The sequence below is a fragment of the Rattus rattus genome, chromosome 11 (assembly GCF_011064425.1).
Source record: "Rattus rattus isolate New Zealand chromosome 11, Rrattus_CSIRO_v1, whole genome shotgun sequence".
Taxonomy (NCBI): domain Eukaryota; kingdom Metazoa; phylum Chordata; class Mammalia; order Rodentia; family Muridae; genus Rattus; species Rattus rattus.
Genome location: NC_046164.1, coordinates 14,684,978 through 14,700,088, shown reverse-complemented (window position 1 = coordinate 14,700,088; position 15,111 = coordinate 14,684,978). Strand labels below are relative to the sequence as shown.

At 44.6% G+C, this 15,111-nt stretch overlaps 1 pseudogene across 1 annotated transcript in view; it reads right to left on the bottom strand.

Moving 5' to 3' along the window:
* LOC116912749 overlaps positions 1–6,233 on the bottom strand; it is a 34,982-nt pseudogene extending 28,749 nt beyond the window's left edge. Inside the window, exons 1-4 of the transcript XR_004389476.1 lie at positions 5,908–6,233; positions 3,356–3,577; positions 1,234–1,293; positions 187–301 (exon numbers count right to left, since the gene is read on the bottom strand). The product of XR_004389476.1 is annotated as an ATP-binding cassette sub-family G member 3-like (transcript). The remainder of the gene's footprint in view (positions 1–186; positions 302–1,233; positions 1,294–3,355; positions 3,578–5,907) is intronic.
* Between the last annotated feature and the right edge of the window lie 8,878 nt (positions 6,234–15,111).

Sequence of the window (15,111 nt, the reverse complement as noted above, 5' to 3'; positions counted from 1 at the left end):
GTTCTTACTAACAATGAGCCACAGAAGTCAGACTCAGGTTAATGAATGACTATAAAGTGTTGGCATGGAAAAAGTGGGGCCTAGGAGTATGTTATACACTTAACTGGAAAGACACAAGTCTTTAAGCTGAGCACCTGCCCATGGCCAAGCAGAAGAGGTCTAAAATTGCAACCCACCAACACTTACTTGTGGTACATAACCAGATGTACATTTGAAATTAGCAGGTCGAGGTTTACCGTTTACCAAAATATCTCCTGATAATCCACTTGGATCTCTCCTTGCAGCTAAGACATCTAATAACCTACAAAGGGTTAATTATGTTATGTTGTTTATTTTCTCCCTTCAATGAAAACTATCATCCTTTATCTTCTCAAAAAAATTCTGCATATTAAATAAGATAGAAGTGTAATGTAATGAACAAGTCAACAGTTTAACTAAAATCACACATATTCATATACATACAAAAGTACACACATGACAGTACACACATGCACACACACAAATACACCCACAACTGTGCTCGTGCACACACACACACACACACACACACACACACACAAAACCACACACATACACACAGAGAGACACATTTTTTTTATGGTTGTTATGTGCTATAAGACAGCCCAGAATTTTGAATATAAGACATGATCCACATGACTACCATTCCCTGCTATCTAACCATGGGGACTCAATCCAATTAATGTGCTGTATTTTGAGAATTAGGACTGCTGATCGTCCTCAGAAAGCAACTCCTCCTCCTCCTCTTCCTCTTCCTCCTCCTCTTCTCCCTCTCCCTCTCCCTCCCCCTACCCCAACCCTACCCTTACCCCTCACTCTCTTTCTCCTTCTCTTTCTTCCTCCTTCTCCTTCTTTCTCTTTCTCCTTCTCCTCCTCCTCCTTTCCTTTTTCTCTTTCTCCTACCCCTTCCCCTTCCCTTTCCCTTCCCCCTCCTCTTCCTATTCGTCTTATTACAATATTATCTCTCTACTTCATTAAATAATAATAACAGGTATTAACACCATGATCCAATCACTGTACCATTTCCTATCCAAAAGTGAACCTAGAAAGACTTTCTGTTCATTGTGGATAATTAGACACATCCCTCCTGAATATCACAGCACATAGGACCAGACTAGCTGCAATGACAACACTTAAATAACACCCACAAAGGTGACTGGTTTAGAGCACATGAACTGGATACAGAGGGTTTGCTATGCTTTAGATTATACTCACAGAGATCTGCTCCCATCCTGAGGTCCCATAATGGCATTGAGGCCAGGTCCCATGATACCACTGCAAACACAAAGTCATACTGGTTTATTTTTCTGTTTTAAAGAAGTTTATTTAGCTTAGGGTCTACATTGAAAATGGTCCTTGAAGTTGGGTGCCATAGTAGATAGAAAATAAGGACAAAGACACAGGAAAAATATTAATAGAGATCTACTATTTATGAAAGTTGTCAACTGCTAGTAAGGACTCATCAGAAAATGCCTCAGATGTTGCAGAATCCCTTTTGCTTATTATTTAAAACATTTGTTCTTTTCGAAAAGTGATGCTTCTAAGTTTAGTGTTCCTTGGAGTAACCAGTTCTCATGAAGAGTTCATTGCACACACACTGTTTACATGTCACGTCTGTGACAGCTTCCTGCTAATGTGTGATGATCAGGGTCTTCATAACCCTGCTTGCAACTTAGTGAACCTCTACACAAGAAACCAATGATTCATAGGGTATCAGAAGCTCTGTCGTTGCTATTAAAATGGAGTAGAACCAAAATCGATATGCCTTCAGTTGAAATCCAAAGACTAGACAGAAGCACTGCAGAGGATAGGAAAGCTTTGCCAGGATCAACACTCAAGAAAACACCTGAATTGAAATAGAATATCAAAATACACATCCCACAGACATAATGGTTTTCTTCCCTGACATTTAGATCAGAATATGGTCACTTTAGGGTTAAAATACACCCCTTAATGAGAGGACATTCTTTATTGATGTATGGATACTACACACATTGTGAAACCGTCTCAGAACACTGATTGATTGCTTCAGCAGAGTGAAGATTCAGACTGAGAAGGGCACATTCTTACAGAAGCTCAGTTCCCTTCCCACTCGTCCTTTCACATTCAGATAATGTGTCAACTCACTCGTCCTTTCACATTCAGATGATGTGTCAACCCTTTGCTCTGTCCATGTCCTTCTCAGTAAGAAATGGTGGTAGTTGTAGGCAGAGGAGCAGGAATGACCAGAGCCCAAGTACAGAGCGTAGGGTTGGGTGTGGGAGAGACAGGGTGTGCAGAGTGAGCTGGGGAACCTTGGTACGCATGCTCTCCTTAGGAATTGTTACCGGCTGCTCTCTCTGCTCTGTGGAACTCTGTGTTTCCACATTGCTTTTCTTCTTTCTAACTCTCAGTGAACTTTGAGCAGATACATCAGGCCCTGTCTGTCTGCTGTCTGGACTTCCCTCATTGCTCCCATCTCATCACCTGTGATTGACCCAGACAGCAGGCTGGAAACTCTCCCTTCAGTTTTGGGAGGGCCGTGTGCATACAAATGTACACAGTTCTTTTAGACTTTCAAATTTCTAGAGTCTAAATTTCCCTCATCATGCCCTGATTTTAATAGTTTGTCTTCAGTATTACTTTTTCATCCCTAATTTTATTGAATTGAAATCATTTATTATGTTCCCTTTTGGCACTATGTCTAGGGTTTGTCAAGTTTATTTGTATTTCCAAAGAACCAACTTCATGTGTCATTAATCCATTAATGTTGCTCTTTAGTGTCACCCCCATTAAATTCACTGTGGTCATGAACCTGTCTGTAGGTAGAACAAGGAGAGGCTGGATCAATGAGGTAAGGACCTAAGTTAAGCCACCAGAACTAACATAAAGTTGGACGCAGTAGTGGGTATCTCTAAGTCCAGTGCTCTGTTAAGAGAGGAGACAGACACAGGAGAATCCCCAGAAGCTTGCAAGGTGCTAGCCCAGCATACACAGCAGTGAGCAATCAGAGACTCTGTGTCCAACAAGGTAAAGGTGAAGACCAATGCACAAGGCTGTCCTCTGAAGATTTAGGTCAAGGATGTGTAATAGCATCTGCACATCTGTACCTGTGTGCATGCACACACACATATACATCCACATATGCAGACATACACTATACACATGCATATATACACACACACAAATAACACACATCCACACACACCGGCATCCACATACCTACACACACACAGACACACACAGACACACAGACACACACACACACACACACACACACAGCTTATTTATAGAGAGGTAGTCTGTGTTTCTTAAGAACATTATTCAATACAGTGTTGTTGTTAGCTCACGGACATACCTGATGCTCGACAGTCTTTCTATCACACGTGTCTGCTGACGAAGTGGAAAGCCGCTCTGCACTGTTTCTCTGTAGCTGATGTTGTGGAAACTCAACACAGCCTCTTCAGTCAGTGTCTCCGGGTCACTGGTGTTTGTTTTGGGAAGGTCACCGTGACGTCTTTCTGTCATTGGGATTACAGTGGGGTCGTTACTGGAAGACATCTTGAGAGGTTCTTCCTTCCTGTGGAAGGAAAAGCAATAGCAAGTTGAAGGTCCAGACAAACACAGTCATAACACAGGTCCTCACACTCACTGATGGCTTTCAACTGTGCTGCCGTAGGTAGACTCCTTCCTCATGAACAGTGCATAGCTCTGTGATTACCCGAGGACCCAGACGAGAAGCAGACATGACTGAGTACGTAGACCCCCCTTAGACACCATGTTCCTAAGAAATAAATGAGCAAATTGAACTAAAGATAAAAGTTATCTGTAATTAATACAGAAAGGGACAGATAAGGGGGCAGATTTGTCTTATGTCAAAAGCATATTATGACACATTATAAGTTTAGAGGAAGAGTAAGTTTAGAGAAAAATAATGACCACCATTACCACATCTCCTGTTTCTGTCTGTCTGTGGGTTGATCTGTCTGTCTGTCTATCTCTGTGTGCGTGCATATGTGTATTTGTGCACATGCATGTGTGTGACTGTGCATGAGTGTGTGTGTGTGCGTGTGTGTGTGTGTGTGTGTGTGTGTATGTGTGTGTATGTATGTTTGTGCATATGTGTTTAATTTGGGGACATGGCATAGTCAGTGGAACTGAACGGTTACCAGAAAAAGTCTTGCACGATATCACACTCTAGGCAAAATCTCAAGGATGCAGAGCAAGAGAAGAATGCTGCCTGTTACAACACAGAGGAGCCAAGGTACTTACAAAGTCCCCGACTGGCAAACCATTGAGAACAATAGTGCATTCCTTGATAGAAATCCCCGAGGCCAGAGCATGGAAGGATGCACTCTGAGCACTCAGAAAATAACTGAGAGCCAACATGGTGGCTACACACAAAAGTGTCCTTTATAAAGACCTTCAGGATGGGCGTGACTAATGCAATGTGTGACCACTGAGCCAGCACTGAAGAAGGTACTTACAGGAAAATTCTAAACACAAGGAAGAAGACACAAAGCGACAATCAAGAGTGCAGGAGAAATAAATCTTGAGTTCTAAGGAACCAACAGTAGTAACTGGGTAAGTGCTGGTGAGCTTTTCATCAACGTGAGGCACACTGGAGTCACCTGGGAAGAAGACCTCAGGTGAGCAACCGTACCCATCAGGTTGGCAAGGCTGTTGGGGCGTTTTTTGATGGATGATTGATGTGGGAGGGCCCAGCCCACTCTGGGGTCCTGGAGTGTTTAAGAAAGCAGGCTGAGGGGTTGGGGATTTAGCTCAGTGGTAGAGCGCTTGCCTAGGAAGTGCAAGGCCCTGGGTTCAGTCCCCAGCTCCGGAAAAAAAAGAACCAAAAAAAAAAAAAAAAAAAAAAAGAAAGCAGGCTGAGCAAGCCATGAGGAACAACTAGTAAGGCGTATTCCTCCATGGTCTCTGATTCAGTCCCTGCCCGAGTTCCTGCCTCGGTGTGTCTCAGGGATGGATTGTGATGTGGGAGGGTTAAGCCAAATCAATGTTCAACTCCCCAAGTTGCTTTTCATCGTGATGTTTTTACCACAGCAATAGGAAGCGAACTAACATTGAGTCAGCAAACTTCTAAGCAAGAAGAAAAAAAAAAAAAAAAAAAAAAAGCAGAGGCAGGAAATGCAAAGAGGGAAGAAGCCCCTTCAATTTCTAAGATTTCATTCATCACAGATTTTAACCCTGACTCAAACGTAAATAGAATTGAAAAGCAAAAATCAGTAAGCAATCACTGATTGCAGCAGGAACTCACGGAGCTGGCAGAGGCATACCAAGACTGAAAGTGAAAGGCAGAAACCGGAGTTTTCAGCAAAGACTCCAAAGCAAGCAGGAGCAGCAGTGGTCGGACCCAGCAAAGCGGACATCCAGCCAAAGTCAGGCCAAACGCAGACGACCACGTACTCATAATGGGAACACTCCATCGCAACATCTCACAAGTCAAAAGGTAATTTCTGGTGTCCCATCTGATCATGAGGAATCGGACTAAAAGTCAAGAGGAAAAGAAAGCACATGACACTTGACAGTATGTATGCTTTGCAAAAAAGCCAATTTAAAAAGAAAAAAAGCGATTCAGCACGGAACACTGTCAAGGATAGAATGACGTCATTCTCAATAGATGGAGACTTTGAAAGCCCGAACTCATTCTTGATTAAAGCCATGAACACACCAGGAAGAGAAAGCTCACACCTCAGATAATCAAGGCTAATGCGAGAATCCTATCATTACACTCGATAGGGAATGAGTGAAATTACTTCCTCTAACATCCACATGGAGCCGAGGGTGATCTTTCCATCAAGTATTATCTAAAACAGGCTTGAGTCCTCAGAGCCGGAAGTCAAGAGAAAAATACAAAAGAGATACAAACCGGGAAGGAAGGAGTCAAATTACCCTATAAGTAGATGAGATGCTTCCATATTTAAAATCCCTCGGGACTGGCAGAGCGCTTGCCCTGGCGTATGCAAGGCTCTGGACTTGATCCTCTGAAGCACGTGTGAAGAAAAAGACTCTGAGTACCATCCAGAATGCAGCAAGACAGCTCTGCAGGTAAAAGTGCTGTCTACACAAGGCTGATCATCTGCGTTACAGCCCATGAGTTTTATCTACAGCCCCATGCCTTTGTAATCGCCAGAAAGCTGAAGGGCCATCTACCCTGGAATACACACACACCTGACAGAAACGCAGAAGAGGCTGTGCCTCAACAGCTTGGGAGAAAAGAACTGACTTTGCAAGTTTCCCTATGATCTCCCTCCACACAGCATTCAGCCGCGCCCCTCCCCCAGACCCTGAAAAGTCCCAGGAACCCTGCGGAAAAGCATCTCCCGGTTTAAATAAGCAGCCTCGGTGCTGGAAACATGCTTGCGCACCTCTGAATGTACCCGAAGCCACAGACTGTGCACTGTAAATTGGAGAGGTGTCTAATGTTAATTCTGGAACAGCAAAGCCAGCCCTGCTCTCCCACACTCACTGCAGGCAGATGCAGGGAAAGAGGACTCACCCAGCGGCTCAAGGACCTGAAGCCTCCGACAGAGTCCCTTGCTTCTTCCCAGAGGCTGCCAGGAAAGGAAAGTGAAGACCTGCCTGGGCGGAGCAGGAAGTGAGGCTTGGAGGCTGCACACCACGGGGTGGGGAGTCAGGGCTCTTGTGCACTAAGTGGTTGGGGCGCCACGGGGTCAGCAAGACTGAGAGAGCTGGGCACTCTGCACTATGCCCTAGATCAGGGTCGAATCAGTGCTGGATGTTGAGGATCTGACATCTGGATGAAGAGGGGAAAAGAAAAGTAAAAGTGCTTTTTTTTTCTCTTATTAACTGAATTGGCGGCGGGGTAGCAATCAGAAAGTGAACATGAGCATAAAGCAGAAAGGGACAAACAAGGGGTCATGACTGCAGGGGATTTGTTTCCTTGGGCGGGAAGGTTGCTAATATAACGTCGTTTGTAGTTTCTTTTTATAATTCAAGAGAACAATTGTTCACAGTTGTAATCTTTGTAACTGAGAGGCTAAGGCAGGAGGATTGGGTTTGTGTGCCTTGGCTAAACATTAAACTTTTATCTCCAAAAGAACAAGAAGACTGGGTGATTGCACTTGGACTGTTAACCTGGTCAGACAGTGCTCTGTGTGCAGCAACGGACGCATCATAGACCCGTTAAAGTTAAAGGTTGAAGAGTGAATTTCACTACCCAACCAGTTTTAACATTCTAGCCTGGATTAGGGAGGAACACGCATATCCTCCCCGCCCCACCCCCGCTGCCCCTCCCCAGCAACACACACCTCTAGCTGAGGAACTGTGACAGTTGGTGACTGCCAGGGGAGGAAAAGTCAGTCAGTTTTCTTCAGGAGAGTAGTCCTTGGTGTGTTGACTGACCAGGGGAGGTTTTTACACTGAGGAGTGTATGGGCAGCTCTGACTGGACTCCAGGGGTTATTGAAGGAGAGGAAAGGGGGAGGGGGAGGAGGGAGAGTGGAGGGAGGGAGAGAGAAAAGGAGGAGGAAGCTGCAGTTGGGAGAGGACTCTGAGGGGAATCCTGTGGGAAGGCAGCAGTGGAGATTAAGTGAGGCTGACTGTGGTTAATCCATCCTATGTATTAAATTCTCGAAATTCTCAAAGAATAACATTTTAAATAGCTTTCGTTAAGGTTACCTTTTACTGGAGTCCAAATACACACAAAGTGGGAAGAGGACGGGGCAGTGGACTGACTTCTAAGCATAAGGTCCTGAGTTCAGATGCCAGCACCCAGGGAAAAGCCTGCCAATGGGAAGGAGAGGCATGAGGGTCCCTGGGGCTACTGGCCAGCATTCTGTCTGTCAGAAATCCTCCAGTTCATTCCTCAGGTTCAGTGAGGGAGGGAGGGAAACACCAATGTCACAGAATGCAAGATACATTTACCATGTGACACATTTGTAATTGTGAAATTCAGAGGTTTTTTTTTTTTAACAGAACATTGAGAGCACTTCTGGGATGGAGGGTAAGAATACACACCTATAATCTCAGGACTCATAGCCTGAGGCCCAAGGTTTCCAAGTTGAAGGACAGCCTGTGCTACATAGGAAGTTGTAGCCTGGGCTACAAAGACTGCTTCTGCCCTCTACTTGGAATCTAGAACATAAGATTTTCAGGTATATCCTTATGAATTTCTGAACTTTGTTGGTATCTGATGTAATATGTCTACTGTCGGTGTGCATTTTTCTTTGCTAGTTTGCTAACAGTTCACCGATCTGGCTTCTCTCTTCATTTATTGTTTGATGACATTATTGTATTTTTTTCTGTCTCACTGTCCTTCAGTTCTACCCTCTTCTCCCTTCTTCACTTCTGCTGCTGTCTGGTTTGCCATGTTCTTGTGTTCCCAAGGCAATGAGGTGGATCACTGAACATTGCTTTAAAAACGAAAAGAGAAGAAAAGGATAGGAAGACAAGAGACTCAGAGTGTAGACTAAATGTCATGTCAGCAACACCTAACCGTGTCTCTCCTGGATACCATGCAATAAATTCCCAGACAGAATAAGGACATTTTTCATAATATGCCTATTTCCTCATAATTGGGAGAACTGAGCTGAACTCCAACCTAAGAGTCTACCCCAGTCCTTGTACTTAACAGCTGTAAGAACAACTACCACTTCATTTTATAGAAAAGCCATTATTATAAAAAGTGAATGAGAGTCTACTGCATTCTCAGTGAGCTTTTCTACTGATGCCAGTGAGGAGTGGAAGGGAACAATAGCAGGCAGGGAACTCTAGACACACAAGCACTCGTCGGTAGACTTTCTGGATTGTGTTTTCCACTTCCTGCACAGGCTCTAGTGATAAAAGCTGGCAAGGTGATTACTCCATTTCTCTACTCTGTGGTAGTGGATTCTGGAAGTGATTAACAAGGTCAGGACGGCAGAAGGCCACAGAATCAGGACCTGATACACGGTGATCACTTCTGTTCCTTCTGAGTTCGTGCTGAGGCCCTTGGGTCTGTTTCAGAGTTGCTCTCCCGGGTTTGGCTCTCACACCTGGTCTCTAATGAATACTCCAGGAAAACAGATCCAGGACAGGTGAGGAGAGACAGAATTCAGTAAGTGGAGTGTTTGGTGCACATGCATGTGCACCTGCTCAGCGCCAGCACACAGGTGGGTCGGCAGCCACACTCTAACTGTAATGCTGGGACAGTGGAGGTGGGCAGACTTCTGGAAATCACTGGCCCATCAGCCTGGATAACCACTGTGCACAAGCCAAAAGAGAAAATTGGTCTCATAAATAAATACATTGTCTCAGTTTGGGTTTTATTGCTCTGAAGAGACACTATGACCAAGAACTCTTACAAAGGACAACATTTAATTGGGGAGTCCTACAGGTTCACGGGTTCAGTCCGTTATCAATTAGCAGGAGCAGGGCAGCGTCCGTGCAGGTATGGCTCAGGAGGAGCTGACAGTTCTACATCTTGATCTGAAGTTTGCTAGGAGAAATCTGGCTTTCTGCACTGGGTGGAGCTTCAAAGCCCAGCCCCACAGGGGTGCACTTCCACCAACAAAGCCACACCTCCTAAGAGTGCTGCTCCCTTTGTCAAGCTTACTCAAATCACCATGACGATCTTCCTACAATTTCTGTTCCCATGAAAACTTTGAAGGTGAAACCAAAGGTAGAGGTATCCTGCTGTGACTCCAGCGGGTTGGGAGGCAGTGAGGACAACATGGATTTTGGGCAAGTTAATAAACTGAGCAAAGATAAACTGACTGAGAAGTGGGTGGGGACAAGGCCCGGAAGTGGGTGGGGACAAGGCCCGGAAGTGGGTGGGGACAAGTCCCGGATATAGAATACACTGTAGGTGGCAGGAATGAGCTAGGAAATCTCTGCCTCACTGGTCAAAGCCTGAACCCCCTAGGAGGAGCAGAATAGGATTGGAGATGAAGTGGCTCATGTGGGCAGGCAGCAGCAGCAGCACTGAGGTAAGTCCAGAGAGACCTAAATGGAGGACAGGAAGGAGGATGAAGGCTCCCTAGCTGAGTACTAGCCTACTGTGGCAGCTGTGAGTCCCTGCTAGAGAGAGATTTTTGTGGTCAGCAGAGTCACAAAGGAATGACTGAACGGGGGCCAGCAGGAAGGACTATGGAAACACTGAGTCTATAACAAGAGCCAAAATGGATATTTTGTTACACTACACATCAATGTTTAAGATGTTTAAAAACACTGATGAGTATCACTGATGAGTACTTTCCTTTTATGGAAAAAGAATGAATGAGGGAGTTATGAAAGGTAATTGTAGAAACACAAGGGCTAGACCTGTGAAGGTGCAGATATAGCAGCTAGTAAACAATAGCCTGTAATCTCCAGGGCTGCAAAGGATCTTGGGAACTAGCAGATCTGGGAGTGGACAATTGTTCCAAGAGGTGTACAGACACACATGTGGAAGACCAAGCCCAAACATCTGTGTCTCAGGAGCTTTCCTTTTGAGAGCCTCTAGCCAAACCGCACACCACCAAGTTAATCCTGGAGGTTAAGTGACCTTTCACATCCAGAGTTTACCCTGAAATGTCACAATGAAAGGAAAAAGTTTTAAAGTTGCCCCCCTAGACACAAAGTTTAGAGCAGAAGAAACAGGTTAGGCCTCAGAATTGTATGTTCCAGGAAGCCTCTCCTGGGAGCTAATGGACCATGAAGTTAAACAATCTGAGAAGCAGGAGACAGCTTCTCCTAGGAAACAATCTTGAAAAACAGAGAGTTTCTCCTTGTGATTTTTCAGTGGTATTCTTTACACTTTCCAATGACACCATCCCTGCCCCCTCGGTTGTGCTTTCTCCCTTTAAATACCCCTTCTCCCAGCCCCTCGGGGTCAAACTCCACTGCCGCTGCGTGGGATATGAGTCTCGACCCCAGTGCACTGGTTCCTATCTATAAACCTCATGTGATTACAGCAAGGATAGTCTTTGTGAGTTCTTGGGGGGTCGCTTCATCCCAAGACTTGAGTGAGGGTCTCCCTGCTCCGGGGGTCTTTCAACAAGAGCCATTTCATATCATGAGAGCCCTGTCTTTAATTATGGCTTTAATTATAGCCAACGCCCTCAGTTAAGACTCCTGAACCATTACACATCACCACAGAGAAGTATCCCTCTGTGCTGGGTATTTTTATGACAACTTGGTCATCAGAGAGCAAGGAACCTCAATTGAGAAAATGCCTCCATAAAATAATACTTTCTTAACTAGTGACTGATGGGGGAGGGCGCAGCTCATTATGGTGGTGTCAGCCTGGGCTGGTGGTCCTGGTTTCTGTGAGAAAGCACGATAAGAAAGCCATGTGAAGCAAGCCAGCACTCAGCACCCTCCATGGCCCTTCCCGCAGCTCCTGCCTCCAGGTTCCTGCTCTGCATTAGATCCAGTCCTGACTTCCTTCAGTGGTGACCACCAGTGTGGAAGTGTAATCTGGATAAACACTTTCCTCCCCAACTCGCTTTTTGCCCTGGTGTTTTGTTGTAGCCACAGAAACTCTGAGACACTTCCCTTAAATCTCACTTCCTCAATGAGCTGACTGGGAATGTTTTTATAGTCACTCATTATGTGTGGGCTTTGGCTTGTTTTTGTTTCGACGTAGTGTCTTTTGTAGCCCAGGTTAGCCTCAAGCATAGTACGGAGCTGAGCATGACCTTGAACCTGTTCTTCCCACCACCAATCACGGATCATTGGCCATTACATTCTCACTGTAGAGATGAAACTGATACCAATGGATGCAAAATTTTCTAGGACAAATTCTCCTTTTCCAGGTTAATTAAACTGATGAATTATGTCTCATGATTTTTATGGATGAGACGAACTAGCATGCAATACTTCCTAACGTTAGTTTGGGGCTTGGACTCTGTAGTTTATCTTGTTGTTTTGTCAATTTTTAAAAACCATCGCTGATTTACAGAATGACAGATACCAAAATTTTAAAAAGGAAAACTTCATTGGATACTTTACACAAAAGTTGCTTTTCTATAATTATATTTTATTTTTTTTATTAACTTGAGTATTTATTTACATTTTGAATGTTATTCCCTTTCCCGGTTTCCAAGCAAACATCCCCCTAATCCCTCCCCCTCCCCTTCTTTATGGGTGTTCCCCTCCCCACCCTTCCCCCATTGCCGCCCTCCCCCCAACAATCTACGTTCACTGGGGGTTCAGTCTTAGCAGGACCCAGGGCTTTCCCTTACACTGGTGATCTTACTAGGCTATTCATTGCTACCTATGAGGTCAGAGTCCAGGGTCAGTCCATGTATAGTCTTTAGGTAGTGGATTAGTCCCTGGAAGCTCTAGTTGCTTGGCATTGTTGTTCATAAGGGGTCTCGAGCCCCTTCAAGCCCTTCCAGTTCTTTCTCTGATGCCTTCAACGGGGGTCTTATTCTCAGTTAAGTGGTTTGCTGCTGGAATTCGCAGCTGTATTTGCTGTATTCTGGCTGTGTCTCTCAGGAGAGATCTACATCCGGCTCCGGTCGGCCTGCACTTCTTTGCTTCATCCATCATGCCTAATTGGGTGGCTGTGTATGTATGGGCCACATATGGGGCAGGCTCTGAATGGGTGTTCCTTCTGTCTCTGTTTTAATCTTTGCCTCTCTATTCCCTGCCAAGGGTATTCTTGTTCCCCTTTTAAAGAAGGAGTGAAGCTTTCACATTTTGATCATCCGTCTTGACTTTCATGTGTTCTATGCATCTAGGGTAATTCAAGCATTTGGGCTAATAGCCACTTATCAATGAGTGCATACCATGTGTGTTTTTCTGTGATTGGGTTACCTCACTCAGGATGATATTTTCCAGTTCTAACCATTTGCCTACGAATTTCATAAAGTCATTGTTTTTGATAGCTGAGTAGTATTCCATTGTGTAGATGTACCACATTTTCTGTATCCATTCCTCTGTTGAAGGGCATCTGGGTTCTTTCTAGCTTCTGGCTATTATAAATAAGGCTGCTATGAACATAGAGGAGCACGTGTCTTTTTTATATGTTGGGGCATCTTTTGGGTATATGCCCAAGAGAGGTATAGCTGGGTCCTCAGGTAGTTCAATGTCCAATTTTCTGAGGAACCTCCAGACCGATTTCCAGAATGGTTGTACCAGTCTGCAATCCCACCAACAATGGAGGAGTGTTCCTCTTTCTCCACATCGTCGCCAGCATCTGCTGTCCACTGAGTTTTTGATCTTAGCCATTCTCACTGGTGTGAGGTGAAATCTCAGGGTTGTTTTGATTTGCATTTCCCTTATGACTAAAGATGTTGAACATTTCTTTAGGTGTTTCTCAGCCATTCAGCATTCCTCAGCTGTGAATTCTTTGTTTAGTTCTGAACCCCATTTTTAATAGGGTTATTTGTCTCCCTGCGGTCTAACTTCTTGAGTTCTTTGTATATTTTGGATATAACCCCTCTATCTGTTATAGGATTGGTAAAGATCTTTTCCCAATCTGATGGTTGCCGTTTTGTCCTAACCACAGTGTCCTTTGCCTTACAGAAGCTTTGCAGTTTTCTGAGATCCCATTTGTCAATTCTTTTTTTTTTTTTATTAACTTGAGTATTTCTTATTTACATTTCGAATGTTAATCCCTTTCCCGGTTTCTGGGCAAACATCCCCCTAATCCCTCCCTGTCCCCTTCTTTATAGGTGTTCCTCCCCCCCTCCCCCCATTGCCACCCTCCCCCCAACATCACGTTCACTGGGGGTTCAGTCTTAGCAGGACCCAGGGCTTCCCCTTCCACTGGTGCTCTTACTAAGATTTTCATTGCTACCTATGAGGTCAGAGTGCAGGGTCAGTCCATGTGTAGTCTTTAGGTAGTGGCTTAGTCCCTGGAAGCTCTGGTTGCTTGGCCTTGTTGCTCATAAGGGGTCTCGAGCCCCTTCAAGCTCTTTCAGTCCTTTCTCTGATTCCTTCAACAAGGGTTTGCTGCTGGCGTTTGCCTCTGTATTTGCTGTATTCTGTCTGTGTCTCTCAGGAGAGATCTACATCTGGCTCCTGTCGGCCTGCACTTCTTTGTTTCATCCATCTTGTCTAATTGGCTGGCTGTATATGTATGGGCCACACGTGGGGCAGGCTTTGAATGGGTGTTCCTTCTGTGTCTCTTTTAATCTTTGCCTCTCTATTCCCTTCCAAGGATATTCTTGTTCCCCTTTTAAAGAAGGAGTGAAGCATTCACATTTTGATCATCCGTCTTGACTTTCATGTGTTCTATGCATCTAGGGTATTCAAGCATTTGGGCTAATAGCCACTTATCAATGAGTGCATACCATGTGTGTTTTTCTGTGATTGTTACCTCACTCAGGATGATATTTTCCAGTTCCAACCATTTGCCTACTTAATTTCATAAAGTCATTGTTTTTGATAGCTGAGTAGTATTCCATTGTGTAGATGTACCACATTTTCTGTATCCATTCCTCTGTTGAAGGGCATCTGGGTTCTTTCCAGCTTCTGGCTATTATAAATAAGGCTGCTATGAACATAGAGGAGCACGTGTCTTTTTTATATGTTGGGGCATCTTTTGGGTATATGCCCAAGAGAGGTATAGCTGGATCCTCAGGTAGTTCAATGTCCAATTTTCTGAGGAACCTCCAGACTGATTTCCAGAATGGTTTTACCAGTCTGCAACCCCACCAACAATGGAGGAGTGTTCCTCTTTCTCCACATCGTCGCCAGCATCTGCTGTCCACTGAGTTTTTGATCTTAGCCATTCTCACTGGTGTGAGGTGAAATCTCAGGGTTGTTTTGATTTGCATTTCCCTTATGACTAAAGATGTTGAACATTTCTTTAGGTGTTTCTCAGCCATTCAGCATTCCTCAGCTGTGAATTCTTTTTTTTTTTTTTTTTTTTTTTTTGATGTAACAGCAAGAGGTAGCTTTATTAAGGAGATCCCGGTCTCAGCAGGATCCCGGTCGGACACGATCTCACACAGGAGACAGAGGAATCGACCCCAGCCTCCAAACTCGGGGGTTTATATAGGGGAGGTTAGGGGGTTGGCGCGGTTACACACAATTGGCTAATTTCTGGCGCGGCTATAGGTGATTGGCTCATTTAAACATGGCAGTGAGATTACAGCACAGCAGGAGAGTACGTATTGACTGGTCAGCTGTGAATTCTTTGTTTAGTTCTGAACCCCATTTT